Below are 9,263 nucleotides of genomic sequence, written 5' to 3' on the forward strand. Positions count from 1 at the left end.
GCGAAGACGTGACCCCCGGAGGGTGAGTTGTATCTTCCCAGGTGCTGGCTCTGGACAGTGGCTGATTTCAGGCAGGAAAGCTCTGTTCATTGTCTTCCTCCCCCGATCCTGCAGTCTGTGATTCCTTCAGAGCTGCCTCTGCCAGGGGGCCCGGACTGGGGGAGTGAGTCTCTGAGGTTGCGCCAGGTGCTGCTGCAGCCTCCCCTCCCCTGGGTGAGTTCCCAGAATTCCCAGAGACTCTAGCATGGCTTTTCTCTGTTGTCCAGAATAATAAAAGCTCATTATCTATTTATTTAAAAATATTCATTAATTTATTTTTGAGTCATAACATCCTTTCATGGTCCAAATTAAAAGATACATAAGGTTTAATCAGGAAAAATCTACCTCTTCTCTCCCTAGCCACTCAGTTCCCTTCTCCAATGTCTAATGTTACCAATTAATTGTGAAGTCATCCAGAAATATGTATCATAGAAAAAGTTATTTTTCTCTTTTTACCATAGTATGAACATTTGTCAGCATCAGTTTTTTTCATTAAAAAAAAATGTTTATTTGAGAGAGAGAGAGAGCACGAGCAGGGGAGGGGCAAAGAAGGAGAGAGAGAATCCCAAGCAGCCTTTGCCCTGTCAGTGAAGCGCCTGCCTTGGGGCTCTAACTCACAAACTGTGAGATCATGACCGAAGCCAAAGGTCAAGAGTCAGATGCTTACCTGCTCCCATTTTTTTTTCATTTTTTAACTCAACAGTATGAAGCATGTTGGGGTTTGCTGCACTCAAAAGACCTACGTTCGTAAACCCTGATATGATTGCTTGAGGGTTTTTTTGGAGGGGTGGGATACCCTGTAATAACATTGAAAAATTAAGTGTTTAACTTGCTTAGATCTTACTATTATTTTCTCACAACTATTATTATTTCTAGAATAGTAGATTCAGAAAAATTGCAAGGTTATAGAGATTACTGGGTTAGCTACCGACATCCTCATCCATCTTCCTCCTGTTGACTGAGCACAGCCCACCTATGAACAGCCGCAGCTGAGGCAGCTCAGCAGGTTGGGATGGTGGCTGCATGCAGTTAGGGGAGGGTGTCTGTTCTTTGTTGAGCCAAAGTGGAGCCAGATCTTGGTCATGAGCAAGTATCTCATCATTTAGGGTCCCTGGAGCTCATTATTCCTACTTGCTGCCATTTCCCCCCTCTCTTTAAAGACTAGCTGATGCAGTCCAGGCTGGCGCCTTCTCTAGCTCCCTTCAGTAACTGTTCCTAGTCTTGGTCTTAGAAAGTAACACAATTGGCCCAGATGGGAATGAATAGGACTTCCCTCTGAAAACTAAGGCCAGTTCATTCAGCCACGTCTTACATTTATCCTTGGCATCCTAGCACAGCATGCAATGGGAAATTCTCCTTCAGGAATTTTCTTTCTCCTGCTGGAGATCCATTCATGATAACACATTCTGTTACAATATGGGAGAATAATATTGATGATTCTTAAGCTTACGGGGCAGCAGAGTCATCTGGAATGGTTGTTGAAACAGATTCCTCTGTCCTTCTTCTAGAGTTTTAGAATTTCTAATTTACTAGATTCGGAGTGGAATGGAGAATTGCAGTTCTGACAAATGCCCAAATGATGCTGACACTGTTGGTTTGGAGGCCAGACTTGGAGAACCACTGCTCTAAATGTTAAGCCTCTTCCTGAAGCCTTCTTCCACTTCCTGCTTTAACTGGGATCTTGCCATCCCACTGCAGCCCTTGCAAGTTAATTCCTCTTCTCTCGCTCCAGGTTTCTCTGTCTTCTGTTTCTGGCTTAGATTCTATGTTCCTTTACTTCAGTCTGTCAAAGCCCTTGACCTATAGTCCTTTTGCCCAGTTTATCCAGAAGAACCTCAAACTAACCTCTTCTTCCTCTGTTCCAATTCCCAGATGGCTGAGCCCATAAAGCTCATCAATCAAAAGTTCTTCATCCTAAAATCTCTTCCTTCAGACTCAGTACTCTCCAGTCCTATTTAGAAAAGGAAGAGAAGTCACCAGACCTTCTTCTACCAAGGTATCTATCAACCTGCCATCATGGTTGTGGTGGGCAGAATTACAAAGTAACCTCCGAGATCTTTTGCCCAAATCTGTAGAACTTGTTACTCTAATGGTTTTTATTTCAGTGATTAGATTCTGATAGACAGTTGACCTTTTCATAAATATATGGATGGTCAGAACCAAATCATACGATAATTTTAAAACCACAAACTTTTTAATTTACTGGCAGGTAGCAAAGTGGAAGTCACATTCCAAGTTTGAGAAAGACTTGATGTGCCATTGGTGGATTTATTTCAAAATGAAAGTGTTGGGGCACCTGGCTGGCTCAGTCAGTAAAGCATGTACCTCTTGATCTTGCGGTTGTAAACTGAAACCCAAATTGGGTGTAGAGATTACTTAAAATCTTAAGAAAAAAAAAGTTCAAAAAAATGAAGGGGCCATATAGCAAGGAATGTGGCAGCTTCCAAGAGGTGAAAGCAATCCTAGTCAACAGCCAGCAAGGAAATGGTCACCTCAGTCCTACAGTGTCCACAGGGAACTTACTTCTGCTAATAGTGAAAGTGATCTTGGGCATGTACTATTCTCCATAACCTTCAGGTAATAGCCTAGCCCTGTCCACACCTCATTTTGGCAGTATGAAGTGCTGAGAAAACCTAATCTGTTCTGCCCAGATTTCTGACCTACAGACCTATGAGATAATAAATGGGTGATGCTTTTAGTTTTAATTTTTTTTTAATTCAGACTTATTTTTTTTACAGCCATTTTAGGTTCACAATGGAATGGAGCAGAAACTGCAGAGATTTCCCATATATTATGTGTCCCCACATACCCACAACCCCACCTCTCGCATCAACACCAGAATAGTCCGCTTGTTACTTTCGATATCCTACCCTAACACATCCTGCCTCCCACAGAGGCTTCTGCTGTGGGAAGTTGTGATTTTCTGTGTTTGCCTCTCTCTCCAATTTTTGGATCAGCGGTTTTGCCATTGACCTTCATTCTTTGATGAATTTAGGGAGATTTGGTAATTTTTTAGTTCTTTTTACATCTCAGGACAGTGTAAAGACTCCTTACCTCCCTTCTACTCCTGAAACCAATACTATACTGTATATTAACTAACATAAATCTAAATACAAAGACTTCTTATCTCTTCATATGCCAGCACAGAAACCAGAAGTCAGTGGTTACCGTTTTAAGCCACTACGTGTGTTCAAATTAGTGACTGCCCCACATGTCTGGAAGCTTCGTTAGGGCAGAGACCATCTTGTTTCAACTTTATTTCTTTGTTTATCTTGAGAGAGAGAGTTGTATGTACACGTTCATGTGTGAGCAGGGTAGGGGCAGAGAGAGGGAGAGAGAGAATCCTAAACAGGCTCCATGCTCAACTTGGAGAGGGAGAGGGTCAAAGAGAGAGAGAAGAGAGAGAGAATTCCAAGCAGTCTCCACACTGCCATCACAGAGCCCAATGTGGGGTTCGAACTTCTAAGCCGTGAGATCATGACCCTAGCCAGTTAGACACTCAATCAACTGAGCCACGCAGGTGCCCCTAGACTTGACTTCTAACAGAATGCGAATTTTTAGAAGCAGAGTTATATGCTCCAGTTGGAACCTGATTTGGAAGTTGTAGTGGATGCTGTGTTGTGCTGATATCTGTCTAATTCCCACCACTGACTTTAGGACTAAAGTATTTACCCTCCCACCTGCTGGGATGTATAACAACTGACAACTTGCAACTGACTTCCCCTATCCTGGGATTGACCTTTTGTAAAGAAAGCCACAGTACCCAAGGATCTAAGAGTCATCCTGTATCAGTGACTGGTTGATGCTGGGGTATGGGGGTGGCCTCTTACCCCAGTTGAGAAAACTCTGCAGGATCATTGCAGCTCAGGAGCTCCCAGTGGGATTGGCTGAGGCCTTTGTTGTTGCTGCATCACATCCAAACTTCTTCCCTGTGCTTAATCTTGCTTTCTTTGCCCCTTCAGAGATTTTATTCCCCAAAGCACTCTCCATTGATGCACTCCCTGCACACAAATCTTCATGTCAGAGTCTGACCCTAAGGAACTCAGTGTGCCATGGGGTATAATAACCATTTGGGAAAATAAAAGGGAAGGTGGTGTCAGGATGTACCCTTCATTTTGGACTCAAGTTTCCAAACCTTCACTTGACTTCTCATCTAGCCTCTAGAATAAAGACTTTGGGAAGGATTACAAAGCAGGAAAGTGTTCATTGGACTTGTCCTCTTTTTGTGTTTCCTCTTCCATATACCGGCATTACCATCTTCCCTACCTTCTAGGGTCCACAATCTTCTTACTATCCAGAGATCCCCAGCTATGGTCCATTTAAGTGCCCTGAATTAGTTCACCCACACTTTAAACTCCTATTTAACAAGTGTCAACACAATCCAATTCAACTCATATTAACACATTGATGAAAAGCCACACTGTTTAATCTTCTCATGGGAATTTATATGTGAATGAATCAGACTGTTGGAATTTGAATGAATCAAAACTGTTGGTGGGGAGTTAAGAGTAGTAGAATGCCTAACTGTAGTTACCAAACAAGGTCAGAAGTTGTATTATCTGGACTCAAGTGTTCCTTATTGTTCAGTTACTCCAGCCAATGCATTCCTAACTCAGCTTTCCCATTTCATTTATGTTCTGGGCTTGGAATGATGGTGGGAACAGTGCCAAGGACAAAACTGTTGACTTAAATTGACACTAAGCCATTCATTCACAGATATTTGAGTGCATATGATGTGCCGGGCTCTATACTAACTATTCCATGGATACTGTATTGGAGACAGTAATCTATAGCCCTATGGAATACATGGTCTCAACGATGTAAACATTGAAACTCTCCTGTGTCATGTCGCATAATGGGCTATGGAAGTGAAAATGCAGGTGTTACTAGAACACATAGGAGAGTCACATAATCCAGCCATGGGTGGGGATAGGGGTCACAGATATTCTCCTAGAATATCTACTCAATCTTTTAAGTAGGGCTTAGGCAAGAGATACGTCACAGATCGTTTCATAAGACCAGTTTTAGAAACTGTATTATCTTTTGCTTGCCTTTTTGCATCTCATCTGAAAACATGCAGTGCCATCACTTTTTTACCATGTCCTTAATCCATCTGGAGAGGTATTTTGTTACCATAGGAAGTTAAAAATATAAAATATAGTAATATAGTAATATATATATGTGTATATATATATTTTTTTAAACTCCTCACTGGACAACTTAGAGGCAATATTAAGTGGACCCATCTATATGTATCAAAATATTGTCAATACAGTCACTCAGTCCTTCGAGAGGTAACCCTAGACTCTCTGTGTCTGCGAAATACCTATATCTTACAAATACCCTTAGGACAGCCTTCATCCACATATAACATTGGCACCTAGTCACAGACTTAACCTGTACCTTTTACTGTGAGAAGACTGATTCCACAAATTTATCATCTAGGTCATAGGTTCTAAGTATAAGGAACTCTTGTTTGCCTAAAGTTTCCCTTGTTTCTACAAGTGTACACTGGAAGTAAATAACATATGCTACAAACCGCCACTGGACATACCCATCAGTGGACCTACTATATGCTGGTTTCCATTTATAAAAAATGAATAAGGTACTGTCTGTCCAGGGCAGTTCCTGTTCATGGCAAATCCATCCACTATTCTGTCCTCAACTCTGCCATCCTTTCCTCCATATATAAAGGTCCCTGGAGATTATAAGACAGTAATATACATGGCAGAAGTATTCATGAATGATGCAACTCTGTTGGTGTTACCAGTGATGTGGCCATTCTGAGAAGAAAGAAAATGCTTGAGAGTCACACACATATGCAATTCAATTTATTTGCTGTTTTATATCTTTTAATTCCAAAGGCTTTACAATGTCATATTTTTTTGTTTGTTGTTATAACAGCTGTATTAGATTAAATCAAGGGGTGATCACATGTTCTAAACCACCATAATGATGCAATATTTAGTTCTTTTATGTAGCTGGAACTCAGTATTTGTTTCCTTTAAAAAAATAGAATAATACAGTTCCTTAAATCAGCTGTATTACAAACTTAAGATATCCTATACAAAAAATCATTACTAATACCTTTTATTTTCATCTTTAGGATAAAGTTAAAGGTCTTAACATTTTGCCCGAGCATGATTATTAGACTACTTTATGACTGCTGCAAGGCAGGAATGACCTGTGTAAAAGGCCAATAACCACTTGCTCCCCGACACCCCAGGCCTAGGTGTTAAAGGTGTGGCAGGGATACTCAATGTCAAGACTCAGTGTGAAGAGAAGCCTGTCAAACTGCTAGACCCATAAGGGAGACCCTGAACTTCCAGTGCCCAGCTCTGCCAGCTCTAAACTGGGACACTTTGACTGAACCGGTAGGATAACTTACAAAAATCTCATATAACCGACAGCAGACTACCATAACAGACTGGGAATTAAATGTGGAAAACCAACATAAAAATGACATTCCACAGAATCAAAAGGCTTTGGCTCCAAACTACTCGTAGGTAAGAATCTATAGACACAGGTCTACTACCCAGTTAGAATGCTGCCATTTTTTCACTGCCCACAAACTGTGTTAGTTTTAGAGGACAGAACATGCACTGAGTAAGAAACCCCAAACAAAGCCCTATCGATGAGACACTGAAACTAGACACAGGAATGATAGATACCAACTCTGTACCTGCTGGCTGTTTCCTTAACTTTACAGCATCTGCCTTGAATGTCTGAAACTTTGTAAGGTACCTTGCTTTTCCATCTCTCATAGTTACCTGAGGAAAGAAATGATTCTTACACTAAATAACCCAAATTGCTTTTTAAAAAATGGGAAAAAATAAAAATAAAAAAACACATCTTTCAAGAAAACCCATTTTTCAAGATCTTATCCTATATCATTCTATGGTTCTTAGCAATAAAAAATATAATAGACATAATCTAGAGATTTCAGCCTGAAAATTACCATCTTGACTGCATAACCAAGAGTAAATTATCTTCTTCACAGGGCTGTGATAGGATGGAAAAACCTGATTCCTACACACTCATGAGAAATGACAGCAGAGGCAAATGAGACTTTAAAGGTAAGATGGCCAGTTCTGGTTTAGGAGCTAAGACTGAAAATTAAATTTCCTTGGGGTCCTTATGCATCCCGTTCATCCCTTACCTGCTTCATTTCATTTTTGCACCCCATATATAATCATCCCTCAGGCTCTACTTTGGGCCCTTCCTACTCATTTGAGCCCCCTCCAAAAATACAGTGGTCCAAACTCCAGCTTCAACTAGGTGTTCATGACCTGCTGGTCCAATCCTCCCACCGACAACCACACAGTAAAGCAAAACAAATTCTCTTCCCAAGTTTTCTTTTCCACAGATGGTACCATTTTATCTAGGTACTCAAGTTCAAAACCCAGCCTTCTATTCTTAAGGAATCAATTTCATTAATGAATTCACTGAGATCTAGACCTTTTACTCCCATGTGGGTTAGGACCCTCATTACTTTATATCCAATCTTCACTTAAACTGACTATATACAAGGGTTTCAGCCATATAGGGAGAGTTCAAATTCCTCCTACACTGTACTGCCCACTGAAGATTCCTAGAGCATACTTCTTCCTGTCCTTTCTCTATTCAATTTGCTTTAGCACATCCTTGTTGCCTAGAGGACAAATATCTAAAAAGGAAAATATCTACTACTTTAGCCCATTCTGCTTAGACCTACTTTCTCACCTCCCCTCTTGCTAGCTGGTCTCAGGCTTGATCCCTGGAACACACTTGACCCTCCCCTGGCTGCCCATTTGGTGAGCTCATGCTACTGTCTCCATTCCTACTCCAAACCACAGTCCCCAAAATTGTATCACAGTCCACTACCTCCACACAGACTGCCCATTCTCAGCAACTCCACCTATATCAATGTCCATCCCTCCTTTTCTCTCTCAACCCCACTGTCCTTTACGACCACCCAGCTCTCCATCATCTGCTACAGCTCTTTGTTTCAAATTATATTACAGTTTTCTAGAATGCAGGACCTCATAGGGTCTCTGTCAATCCTACGCACATGGGCACCTACAGTTAAGAACATACTTTCAAAATAGAGAAATACTGCTGATCTGTGGCTGTCTTTGCATCCAGGACCCAGTATGGAATTACCACAGACAACCAAATAGGATCAGCCCATTAGTCACTTACATTCCCATCACTTGTGAGAGGCTCTCTTGAACTCCAGTCCCTCCTTTGTGGCCACTGTACATTTCCTTTGGAGCCTCCCATCCTGTCCTGTCACCTCATATACCAGAGGGATGTTCTTATATTCACCATGCTTTAACCTGTCTTCATCTTCGACTTCCTCTTCCAACTCACAGTCCTCTGAATCCTTGGGAAGTACAGTGTTCAAGGCAGCCTTTTTCTTCAATAAATACACTATGTTGCCACTTAAGAAATTGCTCAGGGTTTTCTACTTCCTGCCTTTCACAGTCTTTTTAATCTTGGCACACTTTTTGAAGTTCTCATGATACTCCTCAGTCTCATCATTCATGGTCATTTCTTCTTCATTTGTGTTCAATTTCCCATTCCTGATTGACTTTTTCTGTGATCCTTTAGTTTTGTAGTCTAGTGATGACTCATCTTTGGAAGGCATTTGCTCAGGGGATTTCTCCAGCTCTGCATCCTGCCACTGGCTCATATCACACTGAATGTCTCCATTAACCTGGTTGAACTGGGCTCGCAAGATAGGTGGAAGGACATAATTCTCAGTGTAGATGTTGCTCTGTATCACTTTAACTTCATCCACATTCACAGGGAAACGATGGCCCCACTACCATTGTCTGGCATGCTTTTCCCAGTGCTAAGAGGACTCTGGGATTTGGACTGTATGCTCAGGTCCTCAACAGTTTTATGGCTGGAGCAGACTGGCCTTTCCTGCTGGAGCTTGTTGCCAATCCAGAAGATGGGCACAGATTGGAGTTCAGGGTATCCTGGATTTCATCTGTCTTTTGCTTCATCTGGAGAAGACAGGAATTGGGGAGAAATTACATAGCCTTTTTCTTTTTTCCTCGACCCAAGTTCATATTCATGATGGAGCCCAACTTTACTACATCATCATGTCTTACATCATGGCACTGCTTCAACCACACAGTGCTTTCTTCATCTTTACATGGAATGCCCTCTGTACCCTCATGAGGGTTAAAAAGCACATCTCTATTTTCCCAAGAACTCTGAAATCCTGTTGTGCT

General features: G+C 41.5%; 1 protein-coding gene across 4 annotated transcripts in view; it reads left to right on the forward strand.

Moving 5' to 3' along the window:
* KBTBD2 (kelch repeat and BTB domain containing 2) overlaps positions 1–9,263 on the forward strand; it is a 60,203-nt gene continuing 50,940 nt past the window's right edge. For 3 of the 4 annotated variants that reach the window (XM_029925356.1, XM_029925350.1, XM_029925341.1), the window contains exons 1-3: positions 1–22; positions 1,912–2,035; positions 7,040–7,115. The gene's annotated coding sequence lies outside the window, so the exon portion shown is untranslated. The remainder of the gene's footprint in view (positions 23–1,911; positions 2,036–7,039; positions 7,116–9,263) is intronic. The other variant, XM_029925362.1, reaches the window with a different exon arrangement.

The sequence above is a fragment of the Suricata suricatta genome, chromosome 2 (assembly GCF_006229205.1).
Source record: "Suricata suricatta isolate VVHF042 chromosome 2, meerkat_22Aug2017_6uvM2_HiC, whole genome shotgun sequence".
Classification (NCBI taxonomy): Eukaryota; Metazoa; Chordata; class Mammalia; order Carnivora; family Herpestidae; genus Suricata; species Suricata suricatta.